This window comes from Suncus etruscus, chromosome 9, assembly GCF_024139225.1.
Source record: "Suncus etruscus isolate mSunEtr1 chromosome 9, mSunEtr1.pri.cur, whole genome shotgun sequence".
Classification (NCBI taxonomy): domain Eukaryota; kingdom Metazoa; phylum Chordata; class Mammalia; order Eulipotyphla; family Soricidae; genus Suncus; species Suncus etruscus.
The window spans coordinates 19363288-19385100 of NC_064856.1; positions in this window are offsets into that span (position 1 = coordinate 19363288).

Here is a 21813-nt window from a genome sequence, read left to right on the forward strand (position 1 = left end):
TGGGACACATAAGGAAAAAAATATCTATTTCCAGATGATCATTTATTCTGAGAAAGACAATCTGTAAGGAAAGTAACAAATGTGCTGTTAGGACTTGAGATCAAGGCCGTGTAGAAAATGAACAGGCTGCTTAAAGAGAGATAAGAGCTGTGCCAACTGAGTTGAAATGTCATCTCTCTGAGAGGGTGACATTATAGCTGAGATAGTAGGAAGAAGTAGTTATCATGGGAACAGATAAGTCAGTGGACTTAGCAGAGGAAACAGCAAGTAGTCTGGATGGAGTAGTGGCCAAGAACTCAAGGATGGAATCTCTTAGGCAGGAACTACAGGGCTTCACAAAATAGCCCTGAGAGGTTCCAGTTAGGCTGATATGGTCAACCTGAGGTTCTATGTCTGAAGTTCAGAGTTAAAGTAAGTTTAATTACAATTAAAGTAAGTTAATTACAAAGAATTTCTAAATATCTCTCTGGTTAACTGACAGATGAATCCCAGGTCCAGTGTCCTGAGGGATACTCCAGACAAAGGCATCATTTGCACTTGAGTTTGGTATCTCCTGCTCTTGTAGTAGACCATATGTCAACCATCAATATGGCAACTGTCTCTTCCCCAGCCCAGTGAGATGTTTGGAATGTAGTTTACCATGAAGTAATAATTGCCTCTGGGTGCCTTATGCTCAGTAACTCTGCTATCTCTTTGGGGCTGGCACACAGGGCATAGAGGGTGGTACTTGTTCAAGATAGCTTCAAGAACAGGATCAGGCCTTGTGGTGCTAATCACTTCTACTCTTGTCCCACTGACCAGAATCCAATGACAAGAGATTCTGTCATTGGCCAATGACGAGAGACTTTGACATTGGCTTTGACATGATAAAAGAAACTGGGAAAGATGATCATGCTGTGGGACATCCAGAGAGAAGACAGGGGATCTGTAAAACACAGTCATTTCCCACAGGCTTCTTGGAGTGATAATGGCAGAATGAGAATTCTTGTCATTAGAATGAGTTGGGCAACTTTCAGGAGTCTTCCAACCCATTAAGTCAGAGTTCTGGGAACTAGACCTGGGATCAGTATCCTTTACTGCATTCAGCATGAGTGCTTTATGTTAGGGGTTCAGAGCTCCAATTGTGGGAGAGGGTCTTTTGAGACCATGGTCACTCTAGGATAACATTTCTCAGCTTCATAATAATTATAATAGTGATGACTATGTTTTTATACCAAGTGACAGGTTAGTGGAGAAGGGAGTGAAAGAAAAGAGCTTTCCTAAACCATACAAGTGGAACTTTGACATTCAAGTGAGGGGCTACTTCACATCAGCGGTAGGAGCTCCCCTGTTTGTGGACAACTTTTATGGCTTCTTGGGGTAAAGTGTTCTATGCCACAAAAGAAAGAGGTGAATGCAGATAGGGTGGCAGTGAGAGAAACACTACATCCATTTTAGAATTTAGGAATCACCGTGCCCAACATTAAACTTGTAGTTTCAATTGAATTCTGACTTATTTGTGTAGCAAAAGAATTTACTTAGGAAATATTGGTGAGGGTTGTGACAGGAACTCATAGGAGTCATCCTTCCTGCATGGGGTGGATGTAGGGCCTTGGGTTCACTTCCTCATGTTTCAGCCCTTGATCCTTCTGTTGAGTCCTGGGACCTTCAGCTTTGGCAGGTATCACTAGTTAATCTCAACTTGCAGTTGTGTATACTGTCAAGATATGAAAAGTTGATCTCTGAGCACATTCTCATGGTGCTCAGAGAGAACCCTGTAGGTCCTTGCCTTTTAGGTTCTCAGCTCCAGGCAATCATTGCCCAGAGATGGTAGGAGACACTTACATAAAATAATATATTTATTTCAGGGTCAAAAGGATCCTTCTTTTGTAGAAAAATAGAACCCAAATATGCTTGGATGGGAATGTGACTTACTGGTCAGCTAACCTGTCAGTAAATCTATGTTCATGAGGGGCAATGTACAGAAGCCAGGACTACATAGGACATCCCCACCCCAGACTGCAGAGACCCTCCCAGTGCTGCCTGTGTCCTGTGGGGAAGCAGCCATGATCATACAGTTGAAGGCATAGTGCCCCAAGAAGTCATTCCCTGGACCAGCCCTGAATGGCCTAAGGTAGATGTTAATTGGCTCTGCTCCCTGCCCTCTGAGTCTTCCTAATGACTCCTGAAGGCTGGTCCTCATATTTCTCTTTAGTGATTTTCACCAATGAATTCTCAGAGGAAAAGAGACAAAGGTAGAAAAGTGCCCAGTCTTTAGGCATAGGCAGTGTGGTGGCTCTAAGCCAACTTCTGGCTGTGTGACCTAAGTGGGTGTCATTCTTTCTCTGAGAACTCCTGGGAAGAGAAACGGGTTGGATCTGGGGGTCTTGGGTGGGGAGTAAATGAAGGAAGTTTTGACTGGTGGTATGTGTGAGGAACTCCACAGAGACTCCCAGGCATTCCTTGTTGAAGGGGACAGGGTGGTTAGGGTCTGACTTCCAGGAATTGGTTGGAGACTCAGACATCATGGTCTTTTCTCTCCCAAAGCTGCTGGATCTAAGCTCTGTCTCAACCCTTCAAGGAAGATGTGACACCAACTGTTTTTGGCAGAAACAACTCCCAAATAAATCATCCACAGAGGAACCAGTGGGCCAAAGTCAAGTTCCAGAAAGGACATTTTGTTTGTCAGATTGCTCCTTGCTGCAGACTTTTGCTTCCCATATTCTTGTGGTCTGTCTGGAGGGTTTCTAAGCCGGTGAGAAGGGACAGTCCTGGCACTTTATCCAAGAGCCCTGTGGATTTGTCTGCCCTGCTTTGGGAATGGGTGTGTGTGGGGGCTCCACATCTCTGTCTCCTGCTGTGCAAGAGAGTTCTGGGGAAGGGAGCAGAGGAACCTCCAAAGTAGCACTGCATGCCCTTTCCCAGCCTGGGGGAGCTGGCGAGCACCATCCAGGCTGGTTTTGGAAAAACTGCATGTCAGCACAGGCTGGCAGGTGTGCTTGCCGAGAGGCTGGAGACTGCTCTGCCCCAGCCCCAAGCTCCAGCTCCCAGAAAGTGCATACTCGACTCCGGGAGATGAGTCAGGCGCCTGCTCAGCTCAGTTCAGCTGAGTGCTGGGGAGAAGGGTGGGATGGAGGCTTCTGGGGTGGCCAGGTGGATGGGACCTTGGCCTCTCTCTCGGGAATGTCACCTTCTGCCAGGCGGGGACCCCCATAAGGGGGTTGCGAGAAGTAGGGCAACTCCTTCCTTCCTCCCCCCTCCCTCCCTCTTCCTCCCTCCTCCCTCCCCCCTCCCTCCCTCTTCCCAACCTCCTCCCTCCCCCCTCCCTCCCTCTTCCCAACCTCCTCCCTCCCTCCCCCTCCCTCCCTCTTCCCAACCTCCTCCCTCCCTCCCCCTCCCTCCCTCCCTGTTCTCTCCCTCCTCCCTCCCTCCTCCCTCCCTCCTCCCTCCCTCCCTCCCTCCTTTCCTTCCTTCCTCCCTTCCTTCCTTCCTTCCTTCCTTCCTTCCTTCCTTCCTTCCTTCCTTCCTTCCTTCCTTCCTTCCTTCCTTCCTTCCTTCCTTCCTTCCTTTCTTCCTTCCTTCCTTCCTCTCTTTTACTTATCCCCTCCTTTCTTTCCTCTTCTTCCAGTCCCCTTATATATTCTGAGAGCACCCCTACCTTCAGGAGCTCCAGATGGATGAATAGAGGTGTGCATATGTATGTGTGTGCATGTGAGAGAGTATATGTGAAAATGTGTGTGAGTCTATGTTTGACTCTGTGTGTGTGTGTGTGTGTGTGTGTGTGTGTGTGTGAAGACTATGCTGTCCCCAGCTTCTGCCTAGGGGGTGTGGTACCCTTCAGATGAACAGGCGACAACAGTGTATGTGGTTCCTGTGATGATGAACTCAGGCCAGTTCTAGTGGCTGTGCCTGGAGTGCAGCAAAGCCTCCTCATCTGAAAATCTTGCAGGATACTGGGGTATGGTGGCTGAGAGGAGCCTGCTAGGGTAAGAACAGTCTGGTGATGTGGCCTCATTGATGCACTTAGGTGCTCCTGTCTGTATCAGAGCTGGACTTAGGGAGGAAGTACATGTCCTTGGAGTCTCAGTGCAAGCACTCACTCCTACTCTCCATCGCTTTTCTTCTTTTGTGCAGTGCCAGGAACCCAGAGTCTTATGCTACCCCTCTGCCCCTTAGATGTGATGACTTTGACACTGGCCTACCAGGCAGAGTTCCAGAAGTCCCCAGCTAGCTCTCCTTGTTTCCTGAGACACTTTTAACAGGGAGTTTGAGGAATGGAATCAGCTCTGGCACCCAACACTATAGAAACATCTTACCACAACCCTGGGTGTTGGATCCCACTGTAGATCTGAAATTGAAGGCCCAGTGAGGAAGTGCCAGCTGTCTGAGGCTGCACAGCCAGTAAGGGAGTAGGGGGAGTCAAACCAGACCCAAGCCTGGGTGTTTGGAAACAACAACCCCCAAATCGGGGAGTGGATTTGGAACCAAATAAATGTATCAGCAAAATGTTCACACCTGGCAGCGGGAAGCTGGGAAAAGACACAGGGCTGTGGAATGCTCTATTTTCTCTATAGTTTCCTATGCTCTAGTCTGTGGATGTAAAGGACTAGGACAGGGGAGGAGAAGAAAGGGGAAGGGTGCAGAAGGAGAGGAGGGGATGAAAGCTTGGAGGAGGGGAACAGAGGAGGGGGAAGAAGGAAGAGGGGAGATAGATGAGGGGAGGAGGGAAGAAGAAAAAGGAGCAGAGGAGTAGGAGGAATAAAAAAGAGGAGGAAGAGAGGAAGGAGGGGAAGAGAGGGAGGAGGTAGAGGGTACGGAGAAGGGAGATGTTGGGGGGAGAGGTAGGGAAGGAGGATGAGAAGAGAAGTAGGGAAGGAGAGAGAAAAAAAGAGGAGGGTAGAAGGGGAGAGAGGGCAGAGGAGTCCAGGGCTTTCATCTCTTCCGCTGCTTTTTCTGTTACAGGAGCCTTTCTTTCTCTTGACATTCTTACTTCCAGAAACTTCTAATCTTCTCAGATCAGTTTGTCTGAAGCCTTGCAGATCCTCCAGCTCCCTTTTCTGTCTCCTTGCTCTGGCTTCCATCTCGTCTTTCTCCGCTAGACTATACTCCAAGTCTCCTCCATTCCAGGGCAGAACGAGCAGAATTTCCTCAGTTTAAGGAAGAACTGGGGCAAGTTGCTCAAATCTCTCGAAACTCTGGGTCATTACACAGACTAGCCACACGATGGCGCACTGAGACCACCAAGCACATGCTCATGGCTGCCTGGTCCACATACTAACTGCTCTACAAACAACACTGGTCTCTGCTTAACTCATCATTTTCACCCTCCTCTGTACCCATCCTCCATCTCCTCCTTGTCTCTATACAGGGGTAGCTGATTTGTGAGTCTTCTGATTCCTCAGTGGACAGATCTCCATGCTGTGCCGAAGAGGATGGAACGGAAGATAGGAAAAAGAGAGGGAAGAGGGAAGAAAGACAGTGAGAGAGATTGAGTGAGAGAGGTGAAAGACAGAGAGGATGGAACTGAAGATAGGAAAAAGAGAGGGAAGAGGGAAGAAAGACAGTGAGAGAGGTTGAGTGAGAGAGGTGAAAGACAGAGACAGAGAGATACAAAGATAGACAGGTAGACAGAGACAGAGAGACAAAATTAGAGAGACAGACACAGACAGAGACAAAGATAAAGAGACAAAGATAAAGAGACAAAGATAGAGGGGGGGGAGAGAGAAAGAGAGAGAAAGAGATAGATAGATAGATAGATAGATAGATATAGAAAGGTTAGATGCTAACCAGGAAGGAAAGTCTTGAGTTACATAGGGCGCTATCTCTCTGGGGCCGGAGCTAACCAGAGCTCTCGGTAATCCTGGCAAGAAGCAATAGAGCCCAATCCAGAGACTTACGGCTGCCTGAAGTAAGCCACAAGCATAGGTTTCATCTCCTGGGAGTTTGTGGGCCAGAGGTGACTCAGAAATAGTCCATCAGCTTCCAAAAGCTGGAAAGAGCAAGCTCAGAAGGCAGCCCTGACCTAGACCCCACTGTGCCAATCTTGCTTGTTCCTTCCCCTGTAGTGGAGCTGCTGGTGCTGCTGGTGCTGACTGGGCACCCACAATTCTGGACTTACTTTGATGGGAACAAAGACTCTCACATGAGCTTTCCAAGATGTCATACCTTAGTGTCGAGCTTGCAAGATACCACAATACTCACAGTAGCAGTGGAAACCATTGTTGTGTAATTTCTTCATGCCAGGCTCAGCCTCTTCTTGGGTTATTTTACTTATGTGAATCCCCTGTTAAGTGAGCAATAGGACAGAATTTCTGGAGAATGTCAGGCTTAGAAATGAGACAGACTCATGTTGAAGCCATGAAGTCCAGGGACTATGCAGGTGCTGTGTGCCCTCTGATTGTACAGGGTGGGTGAGAAAGCCCCCCTTGAACTCTCTGTGCACACTGGAACCTGGCATTGCTGCTGCTTCCATTTTAAACCACTTCCTTCCTGACAGAGGGTATATTCCGCAGCTGGAGTTGGAGCCTGATTTAATAAGGCAATAACCAGAGAAATGCATTCCAATTGATTATTAAGCATTTGTTTATTAGGGCTCAGTAGCTCTGACCCAAATAGCTGCTAAGCAGTCATTAAACATACAAGGAGATGTTTCTGTTTATATATTTTGTTTATTTACCATCATGAACAAACATTATTGCATCAATTAAATGTCGATTAGGGGCCCAGGATTTGAATTAGATTATATACATAATGTCAAATCATTTTTGTGCCTCTTTTGGAGAAATAATGCATTTCTGTTCTGATATTAAAAGCTGGTTCAATCTGAGTGTTAGAGGCTATGACTAGTTGGGACACAGTTCTAGAAATAATGTCTGTGTTTGCGAAATCTGGGTCTATGACATCCATTTGAGATGAAATCTTTGTGATGGTGGAGCATTCTCCATGGGATTCTTGTCTTTTGTTTTTTTATTTTAAGGAGAGATTAGTTTTTGAACACACAAAATTGAACCAAACCAAACAAGCATCACTTTAACATCAGACCTTTAGATATTTATTTCAGAGTTGACTGATTGGAGTGCAGAGGTGAGTCTAACTCCTCTAATGTCCAAGATTAGAATGGGTCACTTTGAAATCAGCAGTGACTCTCTGAAGGAAGACCACATCATGTTCCTTGTCATTAAACTCAGAAGCATTGGAATGACATGTCTGAAGGTGCTTACAAATGATTATGGAGGGAAGTTAGAAACATTTTTCAAAATTTATAAGAAAAGTATATTTAGAAACGAGATCACAGAGGCATCTTGGCTCAGCTCAGAATGGACCCTTACATTCTGTCCTTGTGCAATAATCAACCACCAGGCTGGCAGAATTAGGATTCTACTTTCCATGAGAACTTGGGAGTGTTCTGAATAAAGGGGAGAGTTTGTATTATCTGTAAAGAGAGTATGTTCTGGATAAAAGGGAGAGTATATATATTATAGATGAAGGAGAGAATGTTCTGGATTAAGGAGAGAGTGTTCTGGATGAAGAAGAGCGTTTCGGAAGGAGCAGGAGTCAGGGATGGGGTAGTGCTGCTTTGTTTGGAGAGCCTGACCATTGGGTTAATGGAGGTTTCTCATGTTATTTTCTTCTACTTTCAGTTCAGATGTCCCAAATATTTCTTTTCCTTTCTTTGATTTTAGTTTAAGTACTATGATGTTAACATAGACATATTTTACGTACAGTTAGTGTTCCTTTTTCATAACAGAAGTGACTAAGACCCTCCACCACTGTCCTTATATAACTTCTAAACTGCTTCTTCCTCCCACTGTCGTTCCTCCCTATCCAAACTATTAAAAACAAACAAACATAAGAAACCATCCATTTGAGTATGTCAGTTCTGCAAAGGTCAAGGGTTTGTCACCATTAGACATAGCTTTCTCCCTTGTCTTGTAAAAATTTTTTTGAAGATATCCTCCCAAACAGTGCTCAGGAAGCTACTTCTAATAATACATGACCTGATGGCTTAGTGTCATTCCCAAAGGTGGGGGTATTGCTCAGGTCCAGTGGTGTTAGAGACCACCATTCTCAAACTCAGCAGTGCTTGTGAAGCAGTGCAGGTTGTGGAGCAAACTTGACTCTCAAGTATGCCAGGCATGTGCTCTAAACCTCTGAGCTTCACAGCCTTTAAACATTTTAATTTAATTTAATTTAGTAGAATTATTTAAAATTTTTGTTTATATTTTAATTTTTTTTTTTTTGGTTTTTGGGCCACACCCGGCCTTGCTCAGGGGTTACTCCTGGCTCTCTGCTCAGAAATAGTTCCTGGCAGGCACGGGGGACCATATGGGACACCGGGATTTGAACCAACCACCTTTGGTCCTGGATCGGCTGCTTGCAAGGCAAACACCACTGTGCTATCTCTCCGGGCCTATATTTTAAATTTTTATTACTTTACATAAATACTGAGGTTTACATTATTGTCCATAATGCATTTGTTTCTTGCATCCATGTTCCTACACCAATCCCATCACCACTGTAACATTCCCTCCACCATTGTCCCCAGGCTTGGCAGGTACAAAATAATTTATTTGCTTATTTACAACTAAGTGGTATGGAATTATTAAAAAAAAATTCAGCAAAAGAAAAGTTATGAAAATTGTTATACCTCACAATAGGGTCAGTAAGTCATTGTCTGACTTAGCTGTTGGTTGTTAGTTGATCATTCTGTGTTACTGGGTTTTTTTTTTTGTTAATCTTAGGTGGCTTTTATACTACTTGGATATCTAATTTTTCTTTTTGGCTTTTGGGTCATCCATGGGAATGCTTAGAAGTTGCTCCTGGCTCTGCACTCAGGAATCATATTGGCTATGCTCCAGGAACCATATGGATTGCTGTGGATTGAACCCGATTGGCCACGTGTAAGGCAAGTGCCTTATCCACTGTATTATCTTTCTGGTCCTCACATCTATCTGGTGTATTCCTACTGGGATGTCAATATTAAAAACGTTGGTGGCATACACAGCAGCTCAATGCACGTATTCCATTTTATTTGGCTAACATGGCAGTGGCTGTGTGACATATCTGTGACTGCTAGGACTTCTGGAAATATGGATCAATGGGTGGGTAGGAGGTTGCCTGCATTCATTCCAAGAAGACCCTATAGATGTCAGCCTAAATACCAGCATGCCTCGAGTTTTAGTCCATCAGGTGTCTCTGCATTGATTAGTGGTAAAGCAGTGAAGTTGGGCCATTGACATGGCAGCGATTGTAGATTGTGGGTGCAGCTTCTGAGGGTTCAGCAAGGTAGAGGACTTGACCTGCCCTTCTTCTCAAGAGTGGCTCAATTTTCAGCAGTGAGACCAGTGTATCTATGATTTTTTTTTGCTAGCTTGATTTACAGCTCTTTCCAGGAGATAAATGAGTCTATGGAGCTAGTTGATGAGCTGACATGGCGGTGACTATAGAACTTGTCTGTGAGAATTTCTTTCTGAAAGGAGGGTTGCACACCTGACAGTGCTCACGCTTTATTTCCACCTCTGTGCTCAGGAATCACTTCTCATGGTGCTTGGGAGGCCATGTGTAATGTCAAGGATCAATCATGAGTTCTTGTGTACTAGGAAAAATGCCCTACTTACTGTAACAATTATGATACAAACATTTTTAAAGCAACAGAAATTTCTGCATTATATATATATATATATACATATATATATATATTTTTGTGTGAAGGCCCATTATGTACAGAGCCTAAACCCAGTTTAAGTGTTGGGCAAAAAATGGGCAGGGTTTCCCCTTTGCCCTCTACTCCATGGTCTCTGCAGAACTCTTACTGCTCTGAAAATCATTGCCTGAATTCACAGGATAGCTTTGCTACCATAAATTTCATGCAAGTCAACAGTCATAGTTCTACCCACCCCTTCTTACCATTGTCTCCCAAAAAATTGGAGGTCTGGGTAGGCCCAAAGAGATACTGCTAATGGCACCCCTACAGGACTGATGATGTCGGCAATTTTGGAGGAAGGGAGAGCAACAGCCTGGGGTGTCACATTTAGGACATACTGCCTGAACTTAGAGATCATCATAAAGCCCCATGACTTTCTAAGTGAGGATCTTTCAATGGGATACCACAGATCTTGGTGCAGGACCTCCTCCTAGTCCTGGCCCTGGCAATGAAAGTATGGATTCCTTTGTTGCTCATAAGGAACAATACAGTGAGAAATCATCTATAAACAGCTCCATATGTTATTTCTTTCCTAACCCTATAGTGGGGAAACTAATGGTACTTTGGATGAAGTGGGAGAGACCCAGGGTAAGATGGGCCCAGTGAAAGGGCTGGAGAATCTCAGCATTTCAGTAGTAGATGTATGTTAACATATATTTGAATGGGTGTGAATGAGCCTGTGCTCCTAAAATATATGTGGTATTATAAGCCAACATCCCCTCAATTAAAAAGCAAGCAAACGCGATTCCAGAATTAGAAGGTTAGAGAAGGAAAGAAATCAATGTGGGAAGGAGGAAGATGATAAAGGGAATTAATGGGTGGCAAGGGTCTGGGCTTTGGTTATATTGGTGATGTGGAAAAGTGCTATAGCTATATATTCAAAGCACAGACTGAAAACATGAAATCTAAGCTGCAACTATAGAATTTTGTAATGTGGCCTGCCAAGGTGGCAAGCATGGCGGCTTATGGATAATACTGGTGGTGGATTGTTGTTAGAATATTATATGCCTAAAATTCAACTATTCAACATTGTAAATCAATGTTATTATTTATTTAATTAAATAAAATGGTTAAAAATTAAATAAAAAGCAACTGTTGCCAGGGACCATATTGACCAAATCATCATGTCCAGGGCACTGAGTTATTAAGCAAGGAACCTTGGATTGAGGCTCTGTGCTGGGTCAAATTCAAGTTCCCTGAAGTTTAATATCTCCTAAAAATTAGAGTTTATTAGGTTTACTATGGATGAGCTTGAAGACACAGAGGTGAACAGCAGTTCATCCCAGTTCATTCCAGTTCATCCCTGGAGTCAGATAGGTTCCTAATTGCGAACTTCTGGGAAAATGGGTTCCTAATAACCTCAGAAATTGCCCCTCTAGAGTCCCTGCTCCCTATACCACTCCAAAAAATTCCTGCTTCAAAAAAAAAAACTCCAAACCAATGAGTTATTGATATAAATAGCCCCCAGAAAAAAACCTCGAAAATGATGTCATTGAATGAGAGAAGCCAAGACCTGAAAGAAAGTATCCAGCATAGTTCTTTTCATTTGAAATTCTAGATAGTGTGAGCTAATGTCAATGATAAGTTCTTGGGGCCAGGAAGGAGCTTGGGAGGAGTTAGGAGTATGCAGAGGCTTGAGAAAACATTGGGGGCATACATTAAGTGTTTACTAGCTGAAGGATGTTTTATAGGTGTATGAACTTGTCAAACGGGACACTCTAAATAAGTACAATTTGTGCAATTTTTGTGTCCACCAGAAGCTTTAAAAAGAATCTAAAACGAGGTAAGTTTATGTCTTGTCCAGTTTACACTGCTAGTTGGTGACCATATATCCATCTAGTTTCCCTAGAGCTTGGACTCTTGATATTGTGAGGAGCACCCAAGTGTGAGTATTTGGGCTTTGCTAGACAGTTAGGACAGGATTGAGGCTCAGTGGGGGTAATCCCCTCAACTTTCTTGAATTCACACTTCATCCCACCCTTGCCTCTGAGGCTTTAAAACCCAGATCAGATCCCCTCATCTCCTACAATGAGCTTTTTTGGGATGGATTGAGGCCCACCAAATTCCTGCCCTAAGGCTTTGATGTTTAGAGTGGAGAAAGAAGTGAAGGTTTCCTCTGGGGTCTCTGCTGGTGAGAGGTGTGGGGCTTTGGTAAAGTGGAAATAGTGACGAGGAGAGGAAGATGATCCATGGCTGAGCTATTGCAATTGAGTCACCTTCCTTTTTCATGAGCTGCCTAAAATGATTTAAAAATCACATAAAATCACATCTGGCTCAGCATTTCAGGGTTTGCTTTATTTAGCCCAAAGAGAGTTCGCTTTTTTTTTTGTTGTTGTTGTTGCTAACAACCAAAAGAACCCTGAGTATCTCAGCACCCAAATGGAAACCCACAGTCCCTCCATTCTGAGCCCCTCTGAATATCCAATAACTTCTGGGGTATTTGTGTCCCTGTCTCTTCAGACTCTTCAGACCTTTCACAAGAATGCTGACCTCTCCCAGGAACTTTATTTCATCACTGGACACATTTATACTTCATCTATTTATGTTTGGTTTTTGGGCCACACTGGGTGGTTCTCAGAGATTACTCTTGTTTTTGCTCTTAGGGATCACACCTGGTGGGACTCAGGGACTACATATGGTCTTGGGGATCCAACTGGGGTGGTAATGTGCAAGGCAATTTACATAAGTCCCATACTATTTGGTCCCTTAATTTAAAATATATTTATTTATTTATTTTGTGTTTTGTTAGATGCTCAGGGGTTACTCCTGGCTATGCACTCAGAAATCACTCCTGGCTTGGGGTGACCATATGGGACATCCTAGGCTAGCGCTTGCAAGGCGGGGATGTCTTACCTCTAGTGTTACCGTTCCAGTTCTGATTTAAAAATTCTGATATGGTAAATACGTAGACTATAAAATGCACCATCTTACCATTGTGGTTTAGTGGTATTAAAGGACATTGATATTGGACATCCAGGATTATTTTCACTGTTTCCAGGACTCATTCATCTTGTAGAATGGAAACTCTGTTCTCAATGAACATCAACTCCCCATTCTCTCAACTCCCTAGTCCCAGAGAACAGCATTGTACTTTCTTGTTTTTGAAAGTAATTTGGACTGTCCAGGAACTTCATGTAAGTGGAATCACACAGTATTTATCTCTCACTTAAACTATTGCTATTCATATGGCACATATATAGAATTTCCTTTTTAAGGTCAAGTAATATTCCTTTATGTTCCACTCACCCATTGATGGACACTTATGGTGCACATAGCATTGGATAAAGCTGCTAAGAACTTAACTATATAGACATATTTATAAAATCCTGATTTCAACTCTTTTGGGCACATATTCAGAAGTGAAACTACCAGATCATATGGTGATTCTATTTCAAATAAAAATAATTTGGTTTTATTTATTTATTTGTTTATTGTTTTGGGGCTGCACTTCTAAGTGCTTAGGGCTAAACTCATAATTCTGTGCTTAGGAATCACTCCTGGAGATACATGGTGATATTTGATAGCCCGAGTCAGTTGTGTGAAAGGCAAGTACCAATTGTAGTATTTCTCTGAATCCTTATTTAAATTTTTGAAGGAACAGCCACTGTCTTTCTCACAGTGTCTGTGCCATTTTGCTTTTTTTTTCTTCACCAACAGTACAAAAGGTTCAAATTCTTCATTGCAACCAATGTTTGTTATTATTATTTTGTAGTAGCTATCCTGATGGGTGTGTGGTAGTCTTAAATGCATTTTAAGAGGGTGTTCTTTACATGACTGAAGCCCAACTACAATCATAATGTTTAAATCACAATGTTTAAATAAAGATAACAAAAAGGAAAAATGTATTTTAAATAATGACAAATATATTAGTTTTGTACCATAACAACCATTCCAGAATCAGTGGCTTATCTCAACTACTGTTTACCTGGTGCATGATTCTTTGAGCTAATAAAATGTATTGAGTTCAGTGGTTTGGCCAAGTGATCTTGGTCAGTTGAGCTAAAAAAAGTTTTGTTTTGTTTTCTGGTGTATTTGTGTGTAGATTTGGACCATAGCCTATGGTGTGCAGGTAGTATTCCTGGCTTTGTGTTTAGGAGTGAACCCTGGCAGTATTTGGTGGACCAAATGTGGTGCCAGGAAGTCAATCTGGAGTTAGAGGCATGCAAGACAAGTTCCTTAACTTCTGTTTTATCTTTCAGGCCTCTTTTAACTTTAGACTTGCTACTTCCAGAGTTGGGACAACTCTTTGGTTTATCCTTGGTTTTTCATGTGAAAACTCAGCAGAGTTCAAAAGGTTAGAGCATATAATGTCTTTTGAGATTTAGATGTAGTGGGACATAGATTCTGAATAACATTGGTCCAAGAAACATTAGCCCTGGTTCAGGGGATGGGGAAATTACCTATAGCTGGGATGAACTACAAAGTCAAATGCAAAGAGATCTGGAAATGGTGAAGTGAATAATTGCTACCATTTTTTTTTTAAATTTAACATAGCAACTTTTGAATGAATGCTCCTATCAGAAAGCATAAATTTAAAATTTTTCACTCTGTTAATTCATTTTGTTAATATAATCTTTCTAGCCTCTTGATGCTTTTTATTGATACTATGCAAATATAGATAATAAATATGTTTCAACAACGTGAAAGGACATGGTTTAGTGGTATTAAAGCCACTGGTATTGCAAGAGCCACCACTGAGTGGGAGAAACTGTTCACCCAACACCCATCAGATAAGGGTCTAATCTCCAAAATATACAAGGCACTGACAGAACTTTACAAGAAAAAAACATCTAATCCCATCAAAAAATGGGGAGAAGAAATGGACAGACACTTTGACAAAGAAGAAATACAAATGGCCAAAAGACACATGAAAAAATGCTCCACATCACTAATCATCAGGGAGATGCAAATCAAAACAACTATGAGGTACCACCTCACACCACAGAGATTGGCACACATCACAAAGAATGAGAACAAGCAATGCTGGCGGGGATGCGGAGAGAAAGGAACTCTTATCCACTGCTGGTGGGAATATTCAACCTTTCTGGAAAGCGATATGGAGATTCCTCTAAAAACTGAAAGTTGAGCTCCCACACGATCCAGCTATACCAATCCTAGGAATATACCCTAAGAACACAAAAATACAATACAAAAATACCTTCCTTACACCTATATTCATTGCAGCACTATTTACCATAGCAAGACTCTGGAAACAACCAAGATGCCCTTAACAGATGAATGGCTAAAGAAACTGTGGTACATATACACAATGGAATATTATGTAGCCATCAGGAGAGATGAAGTCATGAAATTTTCCTATACATAGTTGTACATGGAATTTATTATGCTGAGTGAAATAAGTCAGAGAGAGAGAGATGCAGAATGGTCTTACTCATCTATGGGTTTTAAGAAAAATGAAAGACATTCTTGCAATAATTTTTAGAGACAAAAGAGATGAGGGCTGGACGTTACAGCCCACTTCATGAACCTCACCACAAAGAGTGATGAGTTTAGTTAGAGAAATAACTACATTGCGAACTATCTTAATAATGAGAATGTATGAGGGAAATAGAAAGCCTGTCTAGGGTACAGGTGGGGGCGGGGTGGGGAGGAGGGATATTTGGGATATTGGTGGTGGGAATGTTGCACTGGTGATGGGGGGTGTACTCTTTTTTTTGAGGGGGGCACACCTGGCGGTGCTCAGGGGTTACTCCTGGCTGTCTGCTCAGAAATAGCTCCTGGCAGGCACGGGGGACCATATGGGACACCGGGATTGGAACCAACCACCTTTAGTCCTGGATAGGCTGCTTGCAAGGCAAATGCCGCTGTGCTATCTCTCCGGGCCTGGAGGATGTACTCGTATATGACTGAAATCCAACCACAATCATATTTGTAATCAAGGTGTTTAAATAAAAATATTAAAAAAAGAAGAAAATTCAGATGCTAAAAAAACTGGGCAACTGTCCACACTCCCATATCCAGGACTCATTTATCTTGCAGAATGAAAACTCTACCCAATAACATCAACCACCACTCCTTGCCTCTCTCTTAGAAGAATTGGCCAAGGAGTGAATATGAGCAACAATCTTCAAAGGAAGTGGCAGTTCTGGTTCCTGTAGTTCTGTTCCAGTTCTGTTCTCCAACTTCAGTTTCTTTTTTGGCTTCCTTCTTCACCATTGCCTCTGGCCAAGTTCCTAGGAGTAAATGGTTGTTTCAGTAAAACTCTGCAAGATGATGGGGTAGGGAGTGTTAGTATTATTAACTGAGCCTTCTCAGGGGGAGTTTAACTTTAAACACTGAGGGACTGGAGAGAGAGCACAGTGGTAGGGCATTTACCTTGCATACAGCTAACCTGAGATGGACCTAGGTTTAATCCCCAGCATTCTATATGGTTCCCCAAGCCTGCCAGGAGCAATTTCTGAGCACAGAGCCAAGAGTACCCTTGAGTGCTGCTGGATGTGGCCCCAAACCAAAACCTTCTCCCCACCCAAATGAAGACACTGAAAGGAAGAGCCCTTGATACACTACTGATCCTAGAGAATCTGCTGTGGCTGTACCTGAAAGGGGTAGGACACAGAAGTATCCAATGGCAGCAGATACAACCTCTTAGAGAAGCCTCTCAGAGAACTGGAAGTCTGGCATATGGGCACTGAATGGGTAAGGAGAGGCAAGGTGAGAACGAAAGCTGACCAGGCAAGCATATGGTCTTGGAGACAATGTGTTTCCTAGTCCTTTCTTGGCACAGTATGGTCCCAACCTGTGAACATCCAAGATCTAGGCAGACTTTATTTCTATCAGGCTATTGCTGACAGTGTTTCCTACACCTTTCTTTTGTTCATGAAAGATTAAGTATTTCTCTGTGCTAGGCTGTGGCAGGCACCATTGAATAAGAAACATTCTGAACTTTGAGAAATGCATCAAGTGTAGAGCCAACTATGACTGGGGAGACAGATAAAATTCACTCTTTGGATTTGGAGATGAAGTTTTATCATACCAAGCTGTTTTAGCACCATGATGGGGCTGAGCCTGTAGGCCTATCATGACTATTTATTGTTGGTTCTTTGCAGAAAACTTTGGGCTTTTTGTTTTCAACTAAAAAGACAAGAGTAAACAGGAGATGACAACATAACTTGACCATCTGTAGGTCAGGATGGGGACGAGGGAAGCTTTCTTGAGGAGGCATTGCCTGATCTGAGACATAAAGACAGACTTAGTAATTGTGGCAAAAGAGAAAATAGAGGTTGCTTGTAGAGGCAAGTGGGACATAGGCCAGAGGTAAAAGGTGATGGTGGGGTTGGGACTGGGTATAGCTGGAAACTAGGCTGAGGCAGGAGTTCCAAGGAGAAGCTGTGAGTTGTGTGGTCAGCAGGTGGCTGGCTTCTGTCAGAGGTGGGTGTGTGCCTATAATGCTGGTCCATGGTGCTCTGTTCCTCTGGGATCTGGATGTCATTGCTTCTATTATATAGACAGGAAATGGATATGACAGAGAAAACCCTGCGTGGAGGAGGTGGGATGGCTTAAGGGGGAGTCTCTCCCACTACATCCTGGAGGTGCTGGGCATGGGTTCAGCTAGAAAGCCAGTTGCACCCTGACCTTGCTACCTAACCATCAAATGACCCAGATTAACGACAGTCATTTCTAAACTTGGTCCCTCTACCCTCTAATTTTTCTGCCATCTGTAAATCTACGATGTGTGTGTCTATGTGTGTGTGTGTGTGTGTGTGTGTGTGTGTGTGTGTGTGTGTGGTCTCTGTGTGTGTCTCCAGAGATCCCTCACTCACCCTTGAAAGTCTGAGTGTAAGGTGTCCTGCCTATTTCTCCCATGGATGACTTGCTCTGTACTCATCTGCCCCAGCCCCAAGTCCTACTCCATACAGTACTTGGTTGGGCCACACTGCCCAACTCTGTATTACTCCAGTGGGAGGCTTGCTTATGTCATACCATCAGTACAGCAAATGGCCATCCCTCTTGTCCACTCTCCCTTTTTTTTTTTTTTTTTTTGGTTTTGGCCGTGCTCAGGGCTTACTCCTGGCTCTAGGCTCAGAAATCGCTCCTTGCAGGCTCGGGGGACCATATGGGATGCTGGGATTCGAACCACCGTCTTTCTGTGAACAAGGCAAAGCCCTACCTCCATGCTATTTCTCTAGCCCCTGTCCACTCTGCGTTTTAACCCTAAATTAATACAAAGCAGCAAATGCTCCTTAAGAACGCACCCACTGTAGAAAAGCCACATGAAGAAATTCTATCTTCGTATCGCCCAAGGAGCTCTAGTTTCTGGAAGTGGATTTCAACTCCCTGAAAAGTACAGTTTTCCCTCTGCTGGTGCTCAGGTTCTCTGGGCAGGCACACACCATGCCCAACACTCTAGCTTTTCTCTACTGGTATGGGCTACCTCACTGCCCATCGTCTCACTGTGTTGTGAGCAGAACTGGACATTATAACAGCAGGAGGAGAAATTCAGGGAGAAGTTGGGGGTAGGTAGATATGAGGGGAGGCACTCAAGATGAATGATGGGGTCAGGTTTGAGCAAGGCTGGGTCCAGTGACCAGAGCATCTGGCCTGAGCTGTAGCACCACCACCAAGATTCTGCAATGTTCTAACAGGCAATGCACTCAGGCCTAGAGTGGGAGACTATAACTAGCAAAGTGCTAATGTGTCTGGGTGTCAGCTCCCAAACAGGAGCGCAATAAGAAGGTAACTGATGAAGCTAAAGGGCCAGCACAATTCTGGGTAGGGTGTGCACCCAGACCTTAGGACCGCTGCACAGAGATCAGACTTTGGGGTATACCAACTGAGTGGAGCTTGGTGACTCCTTCTTAGTCAGGAGCACTGGGCAGTGTGGTTCACTTGGACAAGCATTTTATGAGGAGATAGTTGGGCCATCACTGGATTTTTTTTTCTAACAACATGCAGGTCAATGCCACCAACCATTGTGTCCCCAGCTCAAGAACTGCCTTTCCTCAAAAGGGGCACACAGTGGCTGATCAGGTCTCATCACAGCCTTCCATGATGGCCTTTCCATGAGTTTTTCAGACTCTAAGTAATGGCATAGAGAATAGGAGAGAGAGAAAGAGACAGAGATAGACAGAGAGAGGTGTTCATATATACACATACAAGTGTGCATGCACAAGTCAAATGTACTTCATCAGAATCAGTTTGCAAACTTCATTTCTTTAGGATGAAGAGAAAAGAAAATTACTATTAACATATCAATGGCATCTCCATGCTGGGAACAAGATTACTCTCTCTCAGGCAAACACTGGCGACCAGGGAGGCTGGAGCTGGCCTCTGAAATGCGCTCTGTCTCCAGCATGCTCTCCACCCCATTCCCGCTCCTTTCTTATTTTTATTTTATTCCCCCCTCCACCCCCCATTCCTCCAAGCTTGTTTCTCTTGAAATTTCCACCTTGTGGTTGTGTACTGCTGACTTCACATTTGCTGCGGTGTGAACTCCACATCTGTGAATGGATGACAGGAAAGATTAATAGCCCTGTTCCCTTCTCCTTGACTGTGGGCCCAGCTAATGAATAAATAAATAAATAAATAAACAGAGCGCCAATCCCCTAAATAGAGACCCAGAGCCGGGGAGAAAACAACATTTTGCTGAATCCATTCTTTAAGGAAAAACCCAACCTCTAATGATCTCTGATTTACATAGTCGGCAGTTTTTCACTAAACATTTTCCGAAGACACAAAAGTTTGGGGTGGAGGGATGGTCCCCTTGTGCTCTTGGCAGACAGAGGCAGGGGGCCCCCAGAAGCCAAGCAGGGTTGGTGTGGGATTGGGGCTGCTGATCTGTACCTGTACAAACTGGTTTCCCAACCCAACAGTTGGCTGTTGACTGTCATGTAGGAGGCCAGGGACCAAAGTGATGACAAAGAGAACAGCAAATTGAGCTGGGGGGCTTCCCGCTAGGGTCCCACACTTAAAGGCAGGAGGAAGCATCTGCCAGGCTTCATCAGGCAATTCAGGAAGGAGCCAGAGACAATTCTTTCTTCTGCCTCCTTCTGGCTCCCAATTGGTGGGATGGAGAAGGTTGGGGTTGGGAGGAGGGCAAAGCTTCTCAGCTGTTAAGGGGGTGCACAAAGGATTTCCTGGGCCTCTGCTGACAGTTCTGAATTTGACTGGAGAGGGGTTGCAGGGCTAGTAGTTGTTATTCTGACAAGCTCTCAGCAGAAGCAGAGGTCTCCCTAGGGATCCAGAGACCCCACTTAAAACAGTAAGATTAAGGAGGGGACCTCTGTCCCCTCTGCTGTCCTGGGGCTGCGGGTCAGTCATTCTTTCCTACCCATGCTGGAAACTTGGTGGCTCTGGTTCTGCAGCCTCAGCTAACTCGGGGTTTCATCCTCTTTCAGCATCTCTCCTCAGCCAGCAAAGTCAGGAGGTTGCATGTTAAAGTCCTGTCATCTTGTCTTTTGCTCAAAAATGTCTAACAGAGTCAGATGTTGGTGAGAAGCTGCTGTGTGTAGGCTGGTGCAGAATCAGGGTCAAAGGCTTTGGGGATATGAGACTGGGGTTGTCGAGGGCAGCAGTGTTGAATCAGTGTTGGGGTGATCATGAGCAGGGTGCCTGGGTACAACCAGGAGTCTGGGTGACAGAATACATGAACATTCTCAACCTGCTGTCCCTGTTCCCTGTCAAATTATCTAATGACAGAGCAGAGTCAAAGGGTCTGGTTCTCTATCCCCAGGAACAGAGATCCCCATAGCTGGATCATTCTTGTACTTTTTGTCTCTTTGGCTCAAGCAGATTTGCTACCAGGAAATAAAACAACATTCAGGGGGACAAATGGGGTGGAAGGCTTTGCCCTCTGGTAGTGAAGGGGGCAGACTAGGCTGAACTAGGGCTTACTCCTGGCTCTGTGCTCAAGTATTATTATTCTTGGTGAGGCCTGGATAATCACATGCCAGGCTGAAGATAGAGCTTGGATCAATTATGTGCAAAAGAGATGCCCTATCTCCTGTACTATGCACTGTACAGTTCTATGTATGTACTATGTACAGTGCAACCTCTTTCTGCTTCTCATCACACAATCAGAATGTTTATTACATTCTGGTCCCCAATTCTTAGTGGAGAGGCAACTTGGGGAAAGCTCGGCTGCTGGTGTGCACATTACTAGTGAGCTTCCCTTGTCATCTGTGAACTCCCTATGTTTAGGGATCACTATTTTCCAACCACCTGGCCCAAGGCCCTGCCCAGTCTGCTCTGCCCTTTCTCCCTCTGCATCTCTATTGAATCCCTTTTCCCTGCCTCTTAGGAGGATCTGAGCAATTTGCCTTGCACACAGCTGACCCTGCTTTGATCTTTGCATTGTATATGGTTCCCCCAAGGAGTGATCCCTAAATACAGAGCCAGGAGGATCCCTGAATACTTCATGGTGTGACCTTCCTCCATACACTCCCCCCCCCCAAATTAAACAAAAATCTAAGCAAAACTGAACAAAAATCCCAGAATAATCCTGCCACTCACGAATCTAATCCTCTCTATAAATGTTCTTCATCATCTAACATAATGGATGCAGATTGTGGGGATAGGACTCATATATATGGGGGAACTGTTATATAGTCTAGTATGTGGGATTGGAAGATGACTGGCTCAGCTTCTTGTCCCCTGGGTAAGATCACTTTGAAGCCTGTTCCCCGAATCTTTCAGAAGGCACAGAAAAACTGTGCCTCAGTATATCCGCAACAACATGCTATACACAACACCTCTTCTACTAGCGATTCCTGGGGTCTCTTCTCAATAAACTCCCTAGCTGTGAATTTTACCTTCAGGATTTGCTGCTGGGGACAAAATCTAAGACATCCATCAATTATCCATCATCCTTTCTTTGCTGAAGGTGACAACTTCAATGAATTAGCCTTCAAATGTCAAATATCTAAAGGTCTCATGGATACGGCACTCAGAGAAAAGAAGAAAGTCTGCTGGGCCAGCAACCAGAATCTCGAGGTCTGGAGACCCGTACAACCAGCAGGATGGAACAGCTGCTTCAGGAATAAGATTTAGTACAGTCAGGGAGCAGTGTCCCTTCTATACTCATCTTGACCTTTTAGAGTAAAGAAGAAATCTGGGGAAAAGAAATCTGCCGCTGCCGCCGCCGCCGCCGCCACCACCACCACCACCACCACCAC